This window comes from Ochlerotatus camptorhynchus, unplaced genomic scaffold (assembly GCF_037179485.1).
Source record: "Ochlerotatus camptorhynchus isolate MF236.1 unplaced genomic scaffold, CSIRO-AGI_Acam_v1.1 ptg000017l, whole genome shotgun sequence".
NCBI lineage: Eukaryota > Metazoa > Arthropoda > Insecta > Diptera > Culicidae > Ochlerotatus > Ochlerotatus camptorhynchus.
In genome coordinates, this window is record NW_027040509.1 from 750638 (window position 1) to 774111 (window position 23474).

A 23474-nucleotide genomic window follows, 5' to 3' on the forward strand; every position below is an offset into this window, starting at 1 on the left:
AAATTTTAAGACTATCAGCTTCCTGTTGGGGTGAGTAGTTCGGGTTTTGGTGCGCATGGGTCTTGGTTGTATCATTGGTCACAGTTTAGGGTCGGTAATCCGGGTGATGGTGCGGGTGGTCGTTCCATGATGAAGAGGAGGGTGCCACCGGTAGTAGGCTTTAGTGAGGAGTCCGCTGCCGGCAGCGAGCACCGAAGTGGTAGCTATCAAACTAGGTGGAAGAGTTCTGAATACCTAGTAGAGCACCTGAGCGCATCTTTTCCACTGCTTCTAATCTCGTAAAGCTCTTTTTCTCCCTGGTATTGGGGGCAGTGACATAGAAAATGCTCAACAGAGTGATGAATGCGGCATAGGGAGCAGGTCTTGTGGAAATCGCCGTTTCCACTGAGGTTGTGGGAAAGACGAGTGTGGCCAGATGTTAGGCGGGAGAGGACAATGTGGGAGCGGTGGTCTGCTGGATCCTCCCATTTGCTCGCGTTTCATTTAATTTTTTCTAATAAAGAGATCGCGGGAGTTAATCCAGTCCCTACTCCAGGCTTCCCAAGTGATGCTGAAAATCCACTTTTTAAGGTCTGGGCCAGGGACTTTACGCGTGGATATGTCTACCGTAGGAAGCGAGTAGATCAGCTTCCACAGTGCCCTGGATTCCGCAGTGGCCGGGTATCCAGGTGACAGTAGTGCCAAGTGGGGCACTCGAGAGAATAGCCTGTATCCATGCGTTGCCAGTATTCCAGATTTATCTGGATTTTCCAGATTTCCAATCGTCTTACCAGACACACAGACAGATCACGTATATTTCCAGATTTTTTTAAATATGTTCCAGATTTTCCAGATTTTTAAAATATGTTGCTTTAAAAATATCACTGCAATTGCAAAAAAGCTAATCTTGTTTGTTTAATCATTAAAGGCCATAAACACTGAACATTATTACACCATGTTTGCAATGGGTTGCAGAATCATGAAAATTGAGACTTTTTCTAAAGATTATTCACTGAAAAAATCATCTAACTTTTTTTTAAAAATCGGGTCTGCATTTTTTATTGGGAGTTTTTGTTTAGATTTTAACTAAATTTTTTTTTAAATCCTGGATTTATAAAAATAAAAAATTCAATATGGAGGAATTTGTCTAATTTTGGAGTTTAGAGAAAACAAAAACTGTTAAGGATTGAAAACAATAAATTGAGCTTTGGGAAATAAGCAAGGCTTTTGAATTTAGACAACCACCAGGACTTTGAAGTATGTTCGTGAGAATTTGGAGGATTATTTATAAGATTTTTAAGGAGAATTTCAAAGAATTCTTTTTAATTTTAGATTTTTTTTTTAAAGTACATGTGAATATTTAGCTACCTTAGCAGTTTGAATTACTTTAGGATTCTGAGTAACACTAGAATTCAGATTTTTAAGGTAATTCTGAAAATAGTTTACAGTGAAGTGTGAGGCGTATTCGTTGTGAAATCAAAGGAGAATTTAAAGTTAATTATGAGTAGAGTGGTCGGGCGGCGTCATTCGTGGTTCAGACGTATTGTGAGTGCCACGAAGTGAGGGTTCGAATCCCGCTCCAACTGGTGTATCTTTTCGCAATCTAAAATTTTGCATACTGTTGTGATGTGTTATCAGTTGTCTAGTGTTAAGTATGCAGTATGTGCAACCTCTGGTTGAAGGCGGTGTCAATTGTTTTTTTCAAAACTCGGATGACAATTGCATGAAGATTTTATGAAGAAAGGAAATAGTCATAGATAAAACATAGAAAATTCATAAGATGAAACTTAAGGAGTATGCTGACACGATTCATGAGAAAAATATCAATGGAATTCTGTCCAATGTTTCTATGGAAATTCATTTTTATTATATTTTAAGAAATTTAAATGGAATTCTGCGAAAAGAACGTCTGGAAATTTCTGGAAGACTTTCAAGGCCAGTTTGGCAAAGTACGTGAGTACTTAGGAAATACTAAAGAGGATTTCAAAATAATTCTGACCTTACCTACAAAGCAGTTCAAAGGGAATTATCGTATTAGTCTGGGAAGAATGTGTCAGCCATTCTGAAGAGTGTACCAAGGAAATTATCAAGAATATTCTAAGGGAATTTCGTAGAGAAAAATGGAAATTATTACCAGTTTGAGAGAATTGTGGAATTGGAGAGTGAGAGATAAGAGATTATAAGAATTAATGACAAGAACTCTAAGAATGATACTGAAAAAGTTCGGATATTATCAAGATTATTTAGAGGAATCCAGAAAAGAAGTATGAAGGAGTTCTAGGATGATTCAAATGGAACTCTAAAAAAGGACGAATATATCCTGTGAAGAGTTCCAAATAAATTCAGACTAAGAAAAAATTTCATTATCTAGGATCCCGGAAAAATATAATACTGATACTTCAAAAATGACGCTTTCAGACTTTCATTTTAGTTACATAATAAAATTATTCTTTGGCATAAAATAAAGTTACTCGTTGTTTAGGTAAACTGTGCATGAGTACCGCGTTTTGATTCTCACTTCAGCCAGGAGAATTTAAGTTTAAAATTAAATCGCCTACTGGTCTACCGGGTGTTGTGTGTTGTATGATGTCAAGAATTAAATTGTAAGTCTGATCAATCTCAGGGTAATATTACAATTATTTAGAATCAATAAACTAAACGACAACGAACGAATAGTAAGGACTAAACGACTATTAGTAAAAAAAATCCACCCCATCAAAGTTGCTTGATTCTTTGCTTCTCATAATTAAAAAAAAAACAGGTTTAAAAGCAATTATATAAATATTTTCAGCTGTATTGTACCAACAGTTTAACTCATTTTTTGAAATGCTGCTTAATGGATATTTAAACATTTTGGGTACACTGTTTCTTTTTTTTTTACTTTTGGATAAGTTTAGCAATGCTGATAAGTTATTCGCTTTATTTAATTTATTTAAACATGGAGTTCATAAACATTCTGGTACTTTGAATAAATTCCAGATGATCATACAAACCGATTTTTACGGGAGATTGGCACAACACTTTGATTTCAATAGCATTATGCTAAAAACAGGATTTTCCAGATTTTATATTTTAACTGCTCCATATTTATCTGAAAATGTCCTGGCAACGCTGTCCATGGGTGAGTGGGGTGTTCGGCATCAATGGCGGCTACAACACTGGCAGAATCGATTAAAAGGACGATTGGTTTGTTTGATGGAGTGGAGATAGCAAAGAAAGCGACGGCGGCCTCTGCCGAGAACAGGCGGTAACAAATCCTAGCTTCGGGGCTGGAGATCCTAATGCCGACTTAACCTTGGGAAAGTGACCCGTCAGAGTAACGTAAGCTATATCCTTTGTATCGGTGTTCGATTAGGTTACGGTGGGTCTGGGTAACGGCAAGGGAGTTGGAACCGGCCTTGAACGTTTGTTTTATTGTCTGATCAATGGCAATTTTGGGCAGGTTCCAACCCCTGGCTCCACATTAGTGGACCCTGGACACTGGGTAGAAACACTCCTTCGCTAAGACCCGTAGTCTTCTCAAGGAATCGTATGGTCCGGTGGCAGATGGTCATGTCGATAACTCGGTCAAACTGGAGTATGCCGCTCTCAGCGCAGGCCGCTAAACCAGGGGTGGATGGAAGTAGACCGGAGGTGATGCGGATGGCCCTTTGATAGACGTGAGTTCGATCCCATACGTAAGCCGGGAGTCGATGATCGCCTGGATTCGTAGGTGCCGGTTGCCGTCGGGATGGCGTCTGGTGAGGGGGCAGAGTAGGTTCAGTCGAGTTTGGCAGTTGGCCTTAACCTCATCGAAGTGGGTCTTGAAAGAAAGGTTGCGGTCGAGTCGCACTCCGAGGATTTTGACGATGTTTCGTTATAACCTGGGCCCTCCAATTATGATGGGTGTAGACAAAGACCGGTGGCATTGGGTGCAGATGTGGGTGAACGAACTTTTCTGACGCCCTTGGTCTTCTGAACAAATTTGCTGAAGACTCGAACTTGCTAGGTCGTCACGATCACGAGATGAAATAAATCCAAAAATGCTCACGTAGTGTCATACTTTCGAACCAAAATGTCCACCTTCCGGACGCCTTTAGCACTCTGAACAACTTGGCTGAAGACAGCATTTTTTCAGATAATCAGGATTTCGAGATATACACAGTTCGAAAAAGTAGTGTAAATTTCTGTCACTATGATACACATAGCGTCACATATCATACAAATTCGCATTACAGATCGTGTAAATTTATGAGTCATTTAATGAAATATTGTATGCAACCATCCGTCTTTGTAAGCAATAATTCTTGCAAGTTGCTAGTTTACGTAAACAGGAAGATTACATGCTTCAATTTTAGCATGCATGAATATTTACATCAATATTAAAATTCATAATTTTTTAGTGTGTAGGTGATGCTATACTTTTTGCGGGGTGTAGCAATTTTCAAATTAGTGTTGCAATACTTTTCTAAGCGATTCCATACTTATGACTGATAGTGTACCTATTGTTATTTCATATGTACTAGAATTTCGAAATTGATATCAAATCAATAAATAAAAAATAGACCAAGGGCCCCAAGGGTGGTTAAGATGGCTCTGATTGGCTGAACAATTTACTATGCAGCAACATCTCGCAACCTTTGAAATGTACTTAAAATTGAAGCTCCATACAATCGAGGGTTCGTTAAACCTTGGTATACGATGTTTTGGTTGTTTCGGATTTAAAATATTTTGGATGCCAATGTTGATAATATTTACATAGCCCATTATTTATTCAATAGCATCCATTTTGATCCTACATATGTGTCTCAAGTTCAAAAGAAGGATTCTTTTTTTTTCATTTTATAGCCATTAAAAACAATTTCTATTCTATCACACTCAAAAAGCATCACATCACCATGACGAGGGAAAAACAAACAATTTCATTCAACCATACATCCTTGCAATCTCATCGTCCCGTTTTCTTCCGTTTTTTTTTTAAACCGAACCTCTATGCGTTATCGCTTCCGCAGGCACCAAGGAGGACAAGACAAGACAAGTCAGTATCTTGTGCGCGCCTGGAGGCTTATTTATTGGCTCGTCTCCTGGTTCAGAAGCTTTCATCTCGGATGAAAGTAGGTCGCCTCTCGCTGCATGCGACGCGGGCCAGCGATATAATTTGTTTTAAATTTTCCATCCTTGCAGGCAGCTTCAGCAGTAACAACACAGCACTGGCATATCATCCCAGTTCTCCTCTCTCCTGGCGGCAGGCAATCTGCATAATATGTTCTTTCGGAAAAGTGGGCCACATTTGAAAGGCGAGATAAAATGCATACAGAAGGAAGTTTTTTTTATCTAACTTCGCATGGGATGCAATGAAAAAATGGATCGTCCTATGAGCAGGGATGATCTAGGACAATGCACCCTCCTCAACTCCGATTTAGTAGGTCGGTGATGCAGCGGAACAGTGAGCCCGGATTACTGCCAGGAAATCATAATATTTACACTATTTTGCATTCTATGAATCGTGGCATGACTAAGTCGATGTTTGGGAAATAATTAGGATGATAATGATGCATTCTCTCACTCTGCTATTGCTGGATTGAGAAAACCGCAATTAGTACGAGTGTCATGGAAATCGCATTTAGCCCTCGCCTTTTCAGCATTAATTGTATAAATAACCATTTTCCTCGTCCGTTTCAAAGTCTCGTCCCATTTTCTTTGAGACGTAGAACGGCGCAGCCTACGGGGTCAATTAGGGCAACCGTCGACCCCTTTTTCTGCAAAATTACACCCATGTCCTATAATTTTCCATTATGTTTGGGCCGTGGAAAATGGGCCAAATTTAAACTAATTGAAAACCACATCAAGACAACGGTTATTATAGCAAAATTGCAGGACAAACGACCGACCGTCCAACCGACCGATGACGTTCTGCTCGAGCCTGATGCTTCTTGGCTTCCGTACAACTAAACCGCATAATTGCTTCAGGGCAGCGCTCCTTCCCAGTTCAGGACCCAAGTACCTATAGAAAACGCGTGTTGTTAAGCTCAAATGCGTGAAGCCATATGTTTTATGAAGAAGAATAAAAAAACAGAAAAGTGTTCGACACGTCATATGTAATTTATCTCTCACGCTCGACTAAGTTGCTGTAGCATAGTAAATAAGTTGAATGTTGAAGTCACTTTTTTTATTTCAAGAAATAGGTACAATTTGTTCGATTTGAACTTACATTCAAATACCACGGGTTCGTTGGTCTAGGGGTATGATTTTCGCTTAGGGTGCGAGAGGTCCCGGGTTCAAATCCCGGACGAACCCACTCGATTTTTTTTTTCATAAAGGCCTGGATACAACTCCTTCACCACTTTTTCCGTTCATTCTCCAATGCAACCTTGCAACGAAAGTTTTTAAATTGCGTTCCAACAAGCACCGTCCAAGTCTCCATAGTCAGAAGTAAATCAAATTTTATTCCAATCAGCGCAACATACCTATTCGACTTCGAGCAGCAGAAGGGAAACAGAAACAACTCAACGAAAAAGTAGAGCAACAATGCTGCATTTTCTATCAACAACTTGATAAGGGACTCGCTACCCCAGGAAGGGGTTGAGAACCTTTCCCTCATCACTGTCTTTTCCTGGAAGAAAGCTGAAGAAAGTGCATTTGTTCCCCTTCGCTCCCTGTGCAACTCAGGTTGACGGAAAAGAAAAAAAATGTAAATTACATCAGCTTGAAGTGGAATCAAATTTCCGATTGAATTCCATTTCTTGTTTTCCTCCGTATCGTCGGTACAGTTTGTTTGTCAAATCATTATCGCTGGGAAGAAGTTATCGCACTTTAAATGCGTAATGAAATTTGACTCCCGGAGTGAGAGGCGTGCCCCGATGTCAAAGTCAACACGATTTGAAGTGCTTGGATGGCGAATCAATCGAAAATCTTAAATATTGCAACAACGCAACGGGGAACACAACTTTGCATATGAATTAGGGTTTGTGACCTTGTCGTGAGAGAGTTTCAGCGCAGGACTAATCTTCACGGTAGAACAATAGCCTCTAGCTATTCGATCGCTTCGGACAACACGTTCCCATAACTCATATCTGCTCTCTGATCCATCCCCGAATCGGTACCGACCCCTAGAAGGTCAACAATGCAATGGGTTGACCCCGGTAGAAATCCGCCCAACTTGTTTGTTTTTTTCATTGTTCCGTTTTCAACAGCAACCTTGAATGCATGGGAATTCTAGTCCTTCCTGAACCACTCCGAGCGATTAACCCGAAGTGCATCTCAATTAGGCAAAACGGTGCAAAACTGACCCCTTTACCTCTGGACCTTGGACTGCTCATTTTTCCAGTTTCAGTGCCCTGATAGACAGCAATCTGGCATCTTGTTTTCGATTCGAGGCGAGCGATAAAATTAATTGAGAGTAACGCCGGAAGAAAGGGGTGCACTTCTCATCTCATCCTCTGGAGGTGAGCGACAGTTACAACACGATCGTTTCCAGTTCCCGTAATTGATTACAGCGGTGATTACAAGCCATCAAGATTCGGTTCGCTCTCGGGGTGGGACTATTTTCGGTTACGGAAAAAGTCGCACCTGAAGCACGGAGGATGCCTTCCTCTCATTACCATGAAGCCCCTTTGGAATCATCCCGACTCTCCTCGAACCCTTTTCTTTCGCTTTTGGTCGGTGAATTATCTTCCTAATTATTTTTGACATGAGTGACTGACATGTCACGGAGGTAGGAACCGATCCCTCACGGTGCATGTAAATAGACGGTGCAAAGGTGCATCCGAATTTCTTATGCAGCCGCTAAGCCAACCAGCCAACCGAAAAGGTGAGATAAATCTGTGTGTGTACGAGGCGAACCTTCGAGGATGTCCACAGCGCTCAGAGGAAAGTCAATGAAAAGGGTTAATATGTTTTTATTTGTACTATTGTTGCAGTTATGTTTTGTTTTCATCTAGACGAAATGTTTTGCTGGAAACGTTCAGTTTTTTTTTTCGCTTCGGTCGGATTAACGCTTGTCTTCGATTTCATCTTTTCGGGGTTGATTTGAAAACAATTTACATTTGTAATTTTCCCGACCCGTCAAATGAGGCTCATGACAGGGCGATGAAACATTCCCATGATGCAGAGACATATGCTGAGAGACCGAATTTTTAGAATACTCATGCCGTTGTGAAAACTAAACACTTAGAAATGTGACGGAATCCATCTTTGACTTAAAGGATGAGACGTAAACGAACATGTCATGTAAAATTAAGTGTTCCGAGACTGAAAAGTTAGAAATTACGTTCAATTGAGCTGAATTTCACGTCTATTATGATTCAATTTTATGTCAAAATTGACGCTCAGTCAGTCTTAGAGCAACTTAATTTACATAATTTTTTCTAAGTGTCTACTTTATTTCTTATTCTAGTTGTTCGAAATATTTACGCATTTGTTGCATACAATTTTTTATACAAGTCAACGTTCAAGGGATTTTAAATTGATTTCCTTAATTTATGACTCTCGATTCATTAAAACATGAAATATGAAACTTGTTTTATATCCCAAAATGTGCACATTGGAAATCATATGAAACGTAAATCTCCGTAATGGTTAATTAATCATATAAGAGCATTGCCAGGTGAAATCTGCCAGAAAAATTCCAAATCTGGCACGCTTTCCAATCTGAATGAAACGTTCAACATGTTTTCAGCGTTGGAGATTATGATTTTCTTCATAGATTACGTTTTTACTCAAGACTAATTTTTGAAAAGGGCGTATGTGTTTTCACATATGAGGGAGTTAGAAGGAAATGGGTGTAAGTGACTTTGATCGATTTTCTTCATCGACTTTCTCTTTCGTTAATAATTCAACTGCAAACACATTCCTTGAATCGTGTACCATTCTGGATGCTAGATGAGAACCTCCTTTATCGAACTATGTGGCAGAAATAGCACAAAATCTGTTTATAAAGCTGTGGCGGCTATCAAAAGAGACATTCGATGAAGAGAATCGATCGAAGTCACTTACACCCCTTTCCTTCTATCCCCCTCATATATGAATTTTTCAAAAAATTCTAAATCTAAATCCGTTTATTGTATCAAAATTGTGTCTGAGAAGAAGTTGTAGAGAAGTGGTTGGACTTAAAGGAAAACAAAAACACAAAAAAATAAAATTGTTACATTTTTGAAAAAGATAAATAGGGGAAAAGTTGGCTTCGGCATACTTTAACCTATTATCGTAAGGGGGGTAAACAACGTCATTGAGAGCTCAATTTTGGCATGTGGATACATTGTGTTTCAGAGCAACTATTGGCCAAATTTGAGTGCTCTAGGACTTTGTTTACCCCCTGACGATTATAGGTTAAGGTATTGCCGAAGCCAACATTTCCGCTATATCAAATGCGAATTTCTCTCCATTATAACGTAAGATTTTTTTGATTTTGTTTTCTGCGATGACCTTATGTCATAAGACAATTAGTAAAGGTTAATCCAAGATGGAGCAAATTTAAATAAAAAAGTTCCTGGAAGGAAAACTTTTCGCGATTTTATGCAAATTTGATGAATTAGAATGAATAAGAATATTACAATAATTGAATGTGACTCTTGAGGTTATAACAAATCAAAATGATCTTAGTAATCAACATCCTAAACGTAGCCATTTTTGAGATATTGTAAAAATAATGTTTAGAAAATATCCTCTTTTCATAAGTTTCTCATGATTCTCCATCTAAAATTCTCTTCTGGTTGTCGAATCATATTCAATTATTGCAATATTCTTATTCATGCTAATTAATCAAATTGGAAAAAAAATCATGAAAAGATTTTCTTTTAGAAACTATTTTATTTGAAATTGCTCCATCTTGGATTAACCTATATAAATTGTCTTATGGCATAAAGTCACCGCAGAAAAAAAATTAAAAAAAATCATACGTTAGAATAAAGAAAAATTTACATTTTATGTTATTATTATTTTTTTATTTTTTTATTTAACAATCTTATTTTTAGTTGTATATTTTTTATTCATTAATTTCAATCAATTTTCTACAACTTTTTGTCCGACACAATTTTGATACAATAAACGATTTTAGAGTAAGAAATTTTTGAAGAATTCATACGTGCAAACAAATATGCCCTTTTCAAAAATTAGTCTTAAATCGGTTTCGTGATCTGTGGAAAAATTATAATCTTTCATAAGAAAGTTTCATCAAAATAGGATAGGCTCGTTTGACAGATAATTGCTCATAATCGAGCAGTTTTGGGACGATATTCTACCAGAGATTTTAAGAAAATGAGGCAATAATTTAAGATGGTTTGGGCCTATCATGAATGAAACCCTATTTCTTCGAGGTTCTAGGACAAAAATCATATTATTGCTCCGTGGTAAATTTCGAGTAATAGGAAACGTAATTTTACACTGCTGTAATGATATGATTCATTATCATGTTTATTAAATTAATTTTATTAAATTTTGGAAAAGTTCAATGAAAGGCCATTTTCCAGAAGCATTGCTGCATTGATTTTTGTGCAAGAACAAAAAAGAGCAAAGTGAAGTAAAAGTGAATTTTTGGGTATCATTTTTATGTAGCTGTTATCATTTGTCTTTCACAAGGGGATGTAGCTCAGATGGTAGAGCGCTCGCTTAGCATGTGAGAGGTACGGGGATCGATGCCCCGCATCTCCAATCGGCATTTTTTTAAAAGGTGTTCAATGAATTATCCACATTTGAACCGTTGCGAGTCCAAAGTGGATTCATTGAGTAAATTTTAGAAGGGAAATGTTTTATTGACTATGCTTGCATAAAAAAGTCTTTTTTTTTATAAATATCCAGACACAAATTTCAATGCATTACTATGTACCCGAGCAAAGTCTGCGATCAAATTGTAATCTAAATTTGATGTTGTGATTTCGCTGATAATGATTACTTAGATTGCTGTCGTTTTGGTCGTTTTAACGGTTAAAATATCACAATTGAGAGCAAACAAATCTTCCTGTGACATCAAATTTAAAAATATTTCTGCTATCAGTGAGAGGAAACTGAAAACTAAATTTGATATCAATTTTTCCTATTGATAACAAAACAAGTATTCAATTTGATGTTATGTTAAGGCAATAAAAACCAACCCGCGAAACATATTTCCGGAGAGCTTCGAGATTAGGGCGTAATTGCTTTTGTAAACAACCACGGCATTTGCCGATTTCTCGCGAATTAGAGCTCAATCTCAAAAACTAATAACACAAACCGATAGAGGAATGGTTCCTCTATCATGTGGTACAGTTTGTTCGCGATATTGTACTTTTATTCGCGATAAATCGGCGACTGACGTGTTTGTTTACAAAAGTTATTAAGCCCAAATCTCAAAGTTCCCCGGATTTTTGAAGAGCAAATGTACAGCAAAATGAAAACAATATTAGGTATCAAATTTGTCAATTGCGTAAACTGAAATCAAATTATGATTTCAGTTTGATGTTGATATCAAAACTTGATTTCAATTTGCTGTCATTTTGATGCTGGACTTTGCTCGGGTAGTGCTATCACTGTAGTCCAGAAAGGCAAATTTTTGGAGAAAAAAAAAGTGCACGAAGATGAAGTTTAATCAATTTGGATTCTTCCAGTGGCGTCCCGTAACCTCACTTTTTACCTAAACTTCCAAAACCAGATTTTATACCATATTCATTAGACCTGTTCATTTTAATTGAAATGTTCGGAATGTAACGGGTCAACCGTGATTACTGTTCGTCATGTTAATTTGAACTTTTGTGCAAATTTTCAGCAAAATCGGTGTTGATTTAGAGGTGCTTCAAGTTAATTTTATGTTTTTAAGGTAATTTACGGCTTACAATATTTGTATCTCGAGACTGAAATAACGAAAACTGCTGTAACAACTTTCATAGCAAAGTTTAATGTGTCATGTATCAACTTTGTAACCAAAGGTTGACTATTCGAAGTGATTTTATTGAATTTTCACTTAGTTTCATGCTCGAAGATATCTTAAAATGTGAAGAATTTTAAAGTATTTGTTCTACAAATTTTCCACCCATATGATATAAAAATGTGTAGTGTACGGCATAATGTTCCTCATATTGTTCTAGAAGTTTCGTTCCAACATAGTTTTCGTGTATATTTCATAGATTGAGAGATAAAAATCAGAAAAGAGGCCGTTTTTCACAAGACAACAGAACCAATAAAAGTCAATTAGATTGACAGAACATAGTTGCATTGCTTTTCAATGACGACCGATGACTGTTTCATTGATAGGGTTACGGTATGTAATGTGGGTCTAGTCCTTTCATTCGGCCTATCACGCAAATAAATAATTAATTAAGGAATATTACACAAAAAATAAGGAAAATATTGATCACTGATGGTTGATAAATGTGTACCACACACAAATCAATTTATATCACAACATTTCAATACATTTTCAGCTCTCGTAAGTAATAAAACTGGTTGAGAATATCACAATGTTCGGAGTTTTTAGCCGCCATGACTTATAAGGTTAAGATGGGAAGGTTGACTGACGATCATCAAATGGCCTGATTATGGCATTTATTGATTGGAATTACCTGATAATACACACTAGACGTAAAACTTACAGTTGCTGTTTGAATATTTTATGTTTATTTTAATTGTTTAACAACGTTTTCACAAGTAAAACATGGACCCAACTTTAGGGACACATTTCTTTTCTATGTTCCTAACTATGGCCCATGAAATTCATTTGACAGCATATAGCAATAAGAGTAACGTCAACAATGTTGTTTTGCATTTGGATGATAAGGAACGAACAGGAAGGGAGATTTTTTCTGCCAAACCTGTATAATGAACATCACAATGTTCTGATTTAGATATTCTGCGGTCAAAAGACGATAAGCGAAATTTTTAATTTTTAATTTTTAAATTGAGTGATTTAATGTAGTTTTCGTAAAATTTTCTCTAAGAAATGTTTTGAGGAATGAAGAGCATTAAGTTAACAGTGATAGTGATAAAAAAAAATACATCAGAAAACGTTACCAAGAGCGTTTTTTTGAGGATCAAACAAGATAGGACGAAGTTGCATCCATAAATAGACCCAATTTGGGGACAATAGACCCATATTACATACATTTCCCTCGTGAGTTATTGTCTTAAAAAAAGTAAGTTTTTCAACTTTTCGTGGTTTCTGATAGCAAACGACATGATAAGCATATCTAAGCATACCATTTAGCAGTAGAATATCGTTTGCAGGTAAATTCATTGATGAGTTATGATTAAAAACGTAATCGATGGCTGCATATTAGACCGAGGTTAGGGACGTATACCCTATATGATTTTTTCATAAATATGAATCCTCAGTAGACGTGTTTTTTTTTATCAAAGGCAAGTGTCACTCGAGCCATTCAAAATATTCGTTATTTTATAAATTGCTGTTTTGGTTCGAGTGACACTTGCCTCACAGAAGTATTTCAAAAAAATTTTGGGAACAGTTTCAAGGAAATTTCCTAAGCAGCTTTGAGGTAAATTTCAAAACCATGCTATGGAGGGTTTCAAGATTGTTCGAGTAATCATCTTTAGAGGAGGAAAACCTAAGACGAACTCTCGGGAAATTTTTAAGTTGATTCTAAGGAAATTCTTATGACAATTAAAAAAATCCTGTTATAATTTCCAAATTGATTCAAACTCGAAAATTTTCTTTTTAACCTGTTTATGACATTTAAACTATTGTCGCGACTCCACTTAACCAAAATTCATGAATTTGAGTTGCGACTTTCGACGTGAAAAATTCAAGTGTTGCCAGCGAAAACGTCGGTATCGCATGTAGAATAAGTAAAAACGTTTTTGGCACCTGAGTTATTAATTACTAAAATAGCATATTTTTTTATTGCTTTTAGAGTTTAAAAAAAAAATTTCTCCTGGAAAACTCAGGGAATTTTATTTAGCAAATAGGGTGACCACTGAACCAGTAAAACCGGTCCATTCACCGGTGATCGAAATCAACCGGAAAATAACCGGGATTTTGATTTGAAATTCAGTCTCATTATTTGTTTGATTTTTTATTAACTTTGGAATCTCAAAAGTATTTTTGTGTCCAGTGTCTGACATTTTGAATAAATGTGTACGTATTAGTACCTTGCTAACTTGTAATGTCAAAGCGGCGCCGGTGATGTAGTGTTAAGCGTGATTACCTCTCACCCCAGCAGGCCTCGGTTCAATCCCAGTCGGCGCCGCCTGGATGTTCTGAGGCATAAAATCTCTGATCACGCCTTCCTTCGGATGGGAAGTAAAAGCCGTTGGTCCCCGGTTCATGAGTTGATGGGTCGATAGGAAGGGTCCAGGTGTGGGAGCTGCCTTCCTGGCGTCGGTAGCATTGGTGCTCAGCACGGAAAACAAGATCGACGGAAAAACAAATCAAGGAAAAAAAAAACTTGTAATGTCACATAATCTAGAAAATTTATCTATTCCTTACCTTGAAGTTTCCCTCAGTATTTCCTTAATGTTAACGCCAGTGGCGTCCCATAACCTCACTTTTTACCTGTGCACCAACTTTCAAAACCAGATTTAATGTCATATTCATACTCGAATCGGTTGAAAAATATACTTAATCTTCTAATTTACTCGATATCTATCCATTGCAAGCAATATTTTGATAATTGTTTATGTTTTGAAAGTTATTGTACAGGTAGATTGAGGTTAAGGAAACGCCACTGTAGTTAACCTCAGAATTTTCATGAGAATTCTAATCAGAAATATCTAGCAATTTTCCTCATGATTCTTCTGCCCATAGAATTCGCACCAAATTTCCCAAAACTACCATGGAATTCACATTAGAGTACTCAAAATACTGTTAAGAGATTTGGGATCTCTAAATAAAGGGTAGTTGCTGTTAAATTTTTTTAGAACATTAGAATGAATGCAATCACTTCGGGTTTTCAGTATGCAACATTTCAGTTTTATTGGCAGCCATTTTCTTGAAACTTCATTTTTTTTTACCTTGCACGACTGAGAACTCGGAGACTATTCGATCAATTTAGCTGATTCTTCTGTCCGTGATGCAAAAATTAATTATCTAAAATCTAAAATTAGATTTTCGGATGTTCCAACTTTTCGATTTTTTCGGCGCACCGGAAAAAATGATCTCTTTTGCTTCAAACGATGCCATTTTGGTAATTTTTCGAATTTCGAATTAGATTTTAGATATTTTAAAGAAAAACACTAATTATTTATTTTCTCCGATGTTTCAGTGCTGACAACAAAAACATCGCCTGCATCTGTCTAGTTGCAGGGCTACCAATAGTGGAAAAATAATATTTTGATGTGCAAATTTTCGAAAATTACAGCTGAAATGTTGCTTAATAACATACTGCAAACTCGAAGGGATTGCATTTATTCTGACGTTCTTTAAAAAAATAACAAAAAATACCCTTGTTTTAGCGATCTCAACACGTGCCTCTTAAGAGAATCTCTTGGCATTTCCTCGCAATCCTTTTATATTCCTCCTTTGAATTCCCTTGGAACTATTCTGAAAATTCGATTCCTTTGGAATTCTTGTCGGAATTCAATTGGAACTTTCTTCCCAATTTCGCTGGAACCCTACTTCCCTCCCCTTGGCTAGTTTTTAACCTGGACGTTGGTGGGCGGGCCTAATCTTATGCTTCATAGTGGAGCGTTGGAGACGGTTGGTTTAGGTCCGGCAACGTTGGCTCATGGCGTCATGAGCATGCGATGAGGATTACTGAGCTTCCCCTCTCTGATGAACCATTGCATGACAGAACCAAAGTTCTAGCCTGAAGTGATAGTATCACACTTGTTACTCCTTTATTTGAAAGTCGCGTTGTAGTATTTACGCTTACGTATAGGCACTGACGTTGGGTGCGATACTGCTGGGTTTTGCCGCAAATCACTCTTATTTTATTTATTTTTACGCATATAGATTTATTTGGGTTTGCAAAGGAATTATACTATTGAAATATTTCAGAAAGTGCCCAACGGTGCTCCTTCTATTTGCGTGACAAGCTTTCATTTTTGTTTTCATTGAAGCATTACTCAGGGAACAATATTAAACACCACCATGGTATTGTAACTAATCTTATATGCGCTTCATTTTGGTTTGGGACAAGTGTTTGAACTATGGCTCGGGATTTCCACTGTGGCGTGCATCTATTGTGACATATCCATACGTAATTTTGTGGGACGACATAGTGGAAACGTGTGGGTGTAGTTGGAGCATATACCCTTTATAATTTAAAAATCAGCTAGGAAACTAATTTCAAAATGAAGCATTTTAGTCACTTGAAGGTGTCACCTGGGTCGATCTAAGATATAATAAATATAGATCAAAGTCAAAATTACTTGAAACATGTTAAATTTTAGATTACATAGCAGTCATACTTAATAAAGCATGAATTATGATTGATTAGGTAAACTAGAGATTTCAATTATTTATCAAAATAGACTAATGAGTTATCATAATCATCAAACAAACTTAAATAAGAAAATTTAGAGAGCCTAACAACATTAAAAAGATTAACAAAAGAGTTAGAATGCGGGGGGTCCGCTTAGGGAGGCAACTAGCCTATTCATATATTGTCTGTTTATTTTGATGGTTGCTTTAAAATATCAATTTGGTATATATATGAAAGGATGAATCAGTGGGAGATGGATTTTCGGTTTCTTTACGTTTTGCAACACAAATCTAGTACTAAGTGTCGTTTCCTCAAAACCCCCCAATAACCGACCTCTTCAATCCCTTCATTTTCCCATGGCGTTCAAGTGGTCCGCATAGACTATTCAGCCATTACCCTTCCTATATCCTCGGCTTTGGATTGACTTGCGCTCCCATTGCCCCACCAAACGCTGCAAAATGAAAAATGAAAATGAAATTTCGCTGGAACCCTACTTAATTTTTTTTTTTTTTTGAAAACATGCTCAAAGTTCTCTTTGAGTGTTCCTCTTTTGATTCCTCCCGAAAATGTTTTAAAGTTCACTCAAAATTCTTAAAAAGTCTCCTAGAAATTCCCTTGAAACTACATATCTTCAATCTAGCATGAAATTCAGCAAAGAATTGTTTTGAGCTATCATCAGAATTAAATTCACTTGGAACTTTTTTCGATATTTCCTTGGAGTTCTAAGGTTTTTCTTTGTTTAATTGGTTGTGATGTGGGGTTGGAGGTGTGGGGGATAATGCAGCTCTCATTTGAAAAACAAGATTAAAACATCAAAAATACTCAGGCGCATAAGGGTTTAGAGATTTACAGCTGTTTCGTGTTTTGTAATGAATTAGAAGATATAGAAAAGCATCCTCCTTGGCTGGGTATAACGTGATAACTGTGTTATATAGTTAATTACATTTATAATTATATACAGAGACAATGTCAGGGTTGTAGCCATGTGGTATGTAAGCTTGTCGTTGGATAAATTCTCATTGAATTCTCCTTCAAAGTTCCTTTGAATGCTCCCTGAAATTCCATCAATGTTGCTCTATATTTCCTTAGAATTTTCCTCACAATCCCCATAACAGTTTTTTTAAATAATTCTCACAATTCGCCTAAAAATCAATTTTACAATCAGGGTTGCTTCCACTCACTTGCTATAAAAAATATTTTTCGGAATTATGCTATCATTAGATGATATAATGATATGTTGTACTTGTAGGTAACGAGAAGAGGGTGTAAAGTACGTGTTTGACTCATAAAACCTGTCAATTTCGCTTTCAGGGCGTCACAATCAGCGATCTTATGATTCGTGAGCGTTCACTCAGAGTGAGCGCTCACGAGTCGTAAAATCGATTATTGTGACGCACTTAAAGCATTATTCACAGATTTGATGTGTCAAACAAGTGCTTTGCGATCTCGTCTTGTAGCTTACAAATACTAATTATCATTATATCATCCCATGATTTCATAATTCCGAAAAACATTTTTTTATAGCAAGAGAGTGGAAGTAACCCTGTTACAATATCTATAAAATTTTATACACAATTGTTGAAAGCGTCAGAATGCTGAAATCTTGTCCAGGGTAAATTTTTTCGCAACCATAGTACCTCCAAAAGGCCTGGGTTCAATCCCAGTCGGCGCCGCCTAGATTTTCTGAGGCATAAAATCTCTGATCACGCCTTCGTTCGGAAGGACAGTAAAGCCTTCGTTCCCCGATCCATGGGTTGATGGATCGGTAGGTAGGGTCTTGGTATGAGAGCTGTGTCTCCCTGGCGTCGGTAGCATTGATACTCTGTACGGAACACAAGATCGACGGAAAACAAATCAAGGAAAAAAAAATCGCATCCAAATTTGTCACAGTTGTTGGAGACCAGAATCGAAACAGCAGTGAGCAGTGGGTAACAGGGGATTGATTTATGGTTAATGTAAATGCATGCTCAGCATGACTCCTGTAAACATAGCTTTTCATTGAAAAATCGAACAAGTTTCTCGGGAACCGGGAGGCGTGTTATCGTTGAACCTTCTGTGTTTCCCTGATATGAAAAGCTACTTGCGGAATCAGCAGAGGATTTGCTAATTTGATCATGATAGAAGTTGGGAAAATAGAAGGAGTTCAAATTTGATGATTCTCTAGTTGCTCTTTTCCAGAACTCACCAATAGAAACAAACAACAACAATTGAGTATGATGGGCCTGGATAACTGCCCACCCGTGCTAATAAAATAATCAACTTTTGATGATTATACAACAGCGTTGTACTTCCGATCTTATCTCGATCTGCGTAGCAATAAAACGTTCAATCCTACCTCAGACAGGCTTTCTTCCCCGTTGATTCCCTGACATGGAACCACCACCACCAGCCGGGCACAACGAAATCCTTCTAATTAAAACGCGTATCCACGTGTCGGTTGAGCCACACGCCACAAAACACGCATCGATGGAGAAATGATATAGCAACGGCGCGGAATGTCAGATGTTCGGAAGAGATGATCAAGGAAGAAAGTGTAATAAAGCAATTAACCATTCCGAGCGGCTCAAGTCGTGGCTCATTTTTTAATTATGGCCTGCCCCCGGTGGTTGGTTCGCCATCTGAAGACCATAAAAATGTTCCTTTGCCGAGATAGGGTCAACGTGGCGATTGTAATCTTTAGAATCGGGACACCCATAGATCAATTCAATGACCATTAGGCGTCCGATTTTCGTTTTCTGAATTCAGAATTTCGTAAATTTCCCTTGCTATAGGAAAATAACGACAGAGATGCGCTTCATTGAAAGCGATTATAATCTTGAACCGATGTCAAAGCCAATGACGATGATGATGATTGAAGAGGAAGAAAGTATCCCTTCCTGATCTGCTGCGTGCACTTTTGAGGTAAAACCAATTTTGTTCACCCAATTTCTTCGCAATATTTCCCCCCGGACCGGCGAGGGAATATTTGTAACGGTTCGATAGATTGTGCGTTTGATGTGATTTCTTAATAATTATTTTTGGAAAATCCGACGCAATATAAAGAGCCCAGGGAGAGAAAGGAAATCGGTAGCAGATTGTGGCAGCAGATCCTTTTGATGGTTGAACGGAACGCGCACGCGGATTCTCTATTCCAGGCATTGTTTGCCGAACCTAATCTTCTTGAGAAAATTGGAAACGAAAACGGTTCGACACCGGCTGGTCAGGAGGGGGAAACGAAGGTTCTTTGTGGAAGTTTCAATTCCTGCTGATGGGTTGGGAATCGAGATGGGTTTTGATAGCAGGGCGAAGGTCCAGCTTTTGGCGGGTTTCGTTGAACAAATTTATGGCTGAATCGTCCCGAATGCGGATCAAATGTGGCGTCAATAATCCGCATTAAGTTTGTTCGTTTCTGGAAGCAATTAATTTTAACAATGAATGAATGGACGGAGATGTCTTACGCAGTTGCGTCAATTTTGTAGAATTGTATTTTAGTCATCCAGTAGAATTTCTGCAGTTCATTAGCAGCTCCTTTAGAGTCGAAACTTTTGAATCTACTTCGATAAAAGCGTATTACATTTGACCAAAACATATTCTGGCAGCACTATTTTTGCCTCACTGTCATGTTTTTAATCAACATATGCACCACCGTTGGCAGCATAGCGTAAAAGGCTTGTAACAGATAGTCCCCAGGCTCCCACTATACTCATACACAGGATGAAATAAAGATAACTAGCCAACGAGCGGCAGGATATCGATTGCCCTAGCCGGAACTGGGTTACGTTAGGCTACTGACCTCCCATCCGACCGACCAGGCGGCTGAAGAGTCTCGGGTTGGCTCATCGAATATTTATGCTGCTCCCGTGCAACAACCAAGTCATGTGAGTGTTTGTTTGGTCGGGTGCATTCCATCCGGGATTGTGCGGACTGAGTTCAATATGGAAATGTGTCAATTGTCTGTTATTCTTGCGTCCCGTTTGCAAATGACCAGATGACATCGGCGCGTCGCAGTCGGTGGCGTCGCGTCACTTTCCGAGAACGGGAAAAATGCACACATGAAATGCAATTACCGACGGTGCAGTGATGCGTGATTGATGAAAGTTCGCTCTCTCGGGCCGCGAGTGCAGTTCGACTGGGGACTGGACTGGGTCAATTTTGTTCCTGTCCTGTTATCGAGTGCAACTGCGAGGGAAATACTAATTGAATTCGGAAGTAATTTTCATTTGTTCATTCGATTTGTTCGGGCATATCACGTTCGTAAATATTTGATTGGAAGGGGGTTGATGCTTCGGCGAGGAATGCAAAGTTATCGTTTTCGCGGAAAATAGAACGACAGAAGGTGCTCGTTAGTCGTTACACTGAATGTTAAACTGTTTTTAGTGTAAACAATAATCGAGTGATTCTTCCCCTCGGTGCAGACAGACTAGCGAAGCGTAATCCATCGATAATGATGTAGACATTTGCATAATTATGTTTTCATAATCGCACTCGAACATCTCCCGCAGCCAACAGTGTCGAACATAAAATTTCGAAAAGGAAGAAGTTTGCCGCGAGAAAAACAAACATTCTCCGCCGGAAAACAACACAAATGAGCTACTTTGTTGCAGCATCTTCCAGGGAACCTGACAACACGAGAAGAAATGCAACATGCTCCAATGTCCGTATGAATAATTCGATTCCGGTATGAAAGGAATTCGCACAATACGAGGCAGCTGCAACGGAGACGGAAATAAAGGGTTACTAATGATGCTGAGCTGCTAAAGGATGTTTTGATAAACTGTTGCTCTTGTTCCTCTCGTTGCGTTCGAACGATACAAATCGCTTACTAAGGCAGGCGATATATATTAACATTCAATCATTGGTAAATAAACGCTTCCGGAGACGGTGTTGAATGATTCTTGCCACAGTTTGTGTGTCGAGAACTAGAATGAAGTTCGCTTCGTTCTCATTCTCGAGCAACATTTGAAATGGACCAATGTCAGGTTGTCTACTACCTGGGAAATTCCGCAGGGAATGTTGGTTTTCCTTAAAATACCTGGAAGTCTCAGCGAATGCCATCATTACTCAGGGAATTTAATAATGTTCTTACTGAGTATATTTTGAAGAAAAGTTTGCATTTTGAAATACATGCAATTTATCCTGATGAATGTTAGCGTCTTAGTGGAATACCTGTATAAGAAAAGAGAGAAGAATTAGTAATTTCCATGTAGAACAAACCAGGATAACTTTAGCAACTGGATTTAAAGAATATATCTAGATAGAGCTGGAATTAGGGCCTAACAGCTTTTGTAAACAATGACTTCTCTTGATCTTTTCTAGAAATTCAAGGCTCGCTCACGCAAACCAACATCTACCTCTGGTAGGGCAAGACTTCCCCTATCCGATGGTTAGGTTGGTCTGCGTGGGCGTGCCTTGAATTCCTAGAAATCATCGGTAGAAGTCATTGTTTACAAAAGCTGTTACGCCCTAATTCCAGCTCTATCTAGATATAGCGGAGGTTAATGAGGCCAAAAAGCTAGATGAAAACGGCCCAACATATGATTTCAAATCAAAGGTTGCAGAACACATCTTCACCGAGGACCACCAACCAACATCACGATTTCAACACCATAGAAATTGGATGTTGCAGAAAGCCTCGAGATCAACAAACAACGGCATTCAACTTTACGCAACAGGGATCAAGGAAATCGATAAGTTACAACCTAGATCAGCAGGAGATTACTTAGCTTCTTACCTGTGGTTCTGAACGGTCAAAGAATGCCATTTTGAGCATGAGCATGATTGACCGCCCACGGCTGCTACTCTGTTATTGCCAGACCAGCTGTAATTACACAGAGAACCAATAGACGATGCTTGGGACTAGCAATCAATCTCAATGAGTAAATACTGGTGATCCCGAATTAGGCAATACCAGCGCCGGCCGCGCCCAAACGCAGGTCAAGAAAGGAAGGGGTAGGAATGTGTTGACGTGACACTCGCTTTGATGGAAGCCGAGGAGTCCTCTGCACTTCCACGAGGAATCACAGGGATGTTGGGTAAGAGGGTTGGGTTTGCAGCAGGGTTCGTTTTGGTAAACGATAAGCTGAATTGATGTCCTAACAATCATATAACGCGAAGGAGCTTGAGATTGAACCCACGGTCTTCTGCTCAGTAAGCAAAAACGTTTGCCACTAGGCAGACGAGCTCCTTTTTAATCATCGAGTTGCTGTTATTACCATGTAGTCATGTTAACAAATAAAACGATTGACGAATCTTGTATGAGGATGGGCTTAAGATTAGGCTCATGATGTACTGCTCAGTAAGCAAAACCGGTTGCTCTAAGGCCACCGAGCCCCTCATATCACATTATAGCCTTACTCAAGTTTTTATAACTATTCAAACCCGGCACCGACGACAACGAAAAGTATTACAAAATACACGATAAACAAGTGGTCTTACCATAAGTTTCTAATATGAAAGGACCTGGGACCGCGTTTTTCTGCTCAGTAAGCAAGCCACTGCAACCGGCGATCTTTGAAATCCTAAAACTAAAAGCTACGAAAGAGTACTTAGGCCTTCATTAAGATCCACTTTCATTTTCTCTTTACGCATGGTTCAGACAATCATAACAAGCTATGACCGACGTGACGATTGTTTAAGACCTGGTTTCAGGGAAGTACGGAGACCTCGACAGAATTTCTGAAAACTTTGGAAAAATTCCAGGAACTTCACGGAAGTCCAGAGAATTTCAAGGTAGTTCAAAGGTATTCCATTTATTTCAGAGCAGAACCTAGATTTTCGATAGAGTTGAGAGCTTCAGGAAAGCTCCGACAACATCAAGACAGGTCAGAGAATCAAACGGGCAATTCAAATAATTTCATGAAAATTACAGGCACCTTAAAGAAGCTTCGAGAAACTCAGGGAATTTCCAGAATCTTCAGCAAAGCTCCGAGAGAATTTCTGGAACGCCATGAACATCTGGAAAGTGTATGAGTATTTTGAGGGTATTATATCAAAAATATTTCAAGTACTTCAAAAAAATTCAAAAAAATTAGAAAATCATAAAATTTTAGCAAGCACCGATTCCAGAAATTGATTGATTGATTGATTGATTTATCTTTATTTAGGAGGCTTTCAGCTTGAGGCTGGTTCGCCTCCAAAGTCCAGAAATTTCGATTGTTTTAGATAGTTTAATTATAATCAAAACAAGAGTTC

At 38.2% G+C, this 23474-nt stretch overlaps 1 protein-coding gene and 2 non-coding genes across 3 annotated transcripts in view; all 3 read left to right on the forward strand.

The window, feature by feature from the left end:
- The window catches only part of CenG1A (Centaurin-gamma-1A), a 462307-nt gene that overhangs the window by 182897 nt on the left and 255936 nt on the right, over positions 1–23474 (forward strand). The gene's annotated exons all lie outside the window — the stretch shown is intronic.
- On the forward strand, positions 6184–6255 carry TRNAP-AGG (transfer RNA proline (anticodon AGG)). The gene has a single exon. It is a non-coding gene; the product is annotated as a tRNA-Pro (tRNA).
- TRNAA-AGC (transfer RNA alanine (anticodon AGC)) lies at positions 10533–10605 on the forward strand. The gene has a single exon. It is a non-coding gene; the product is annotated as a tRNA-Ala (tRNA).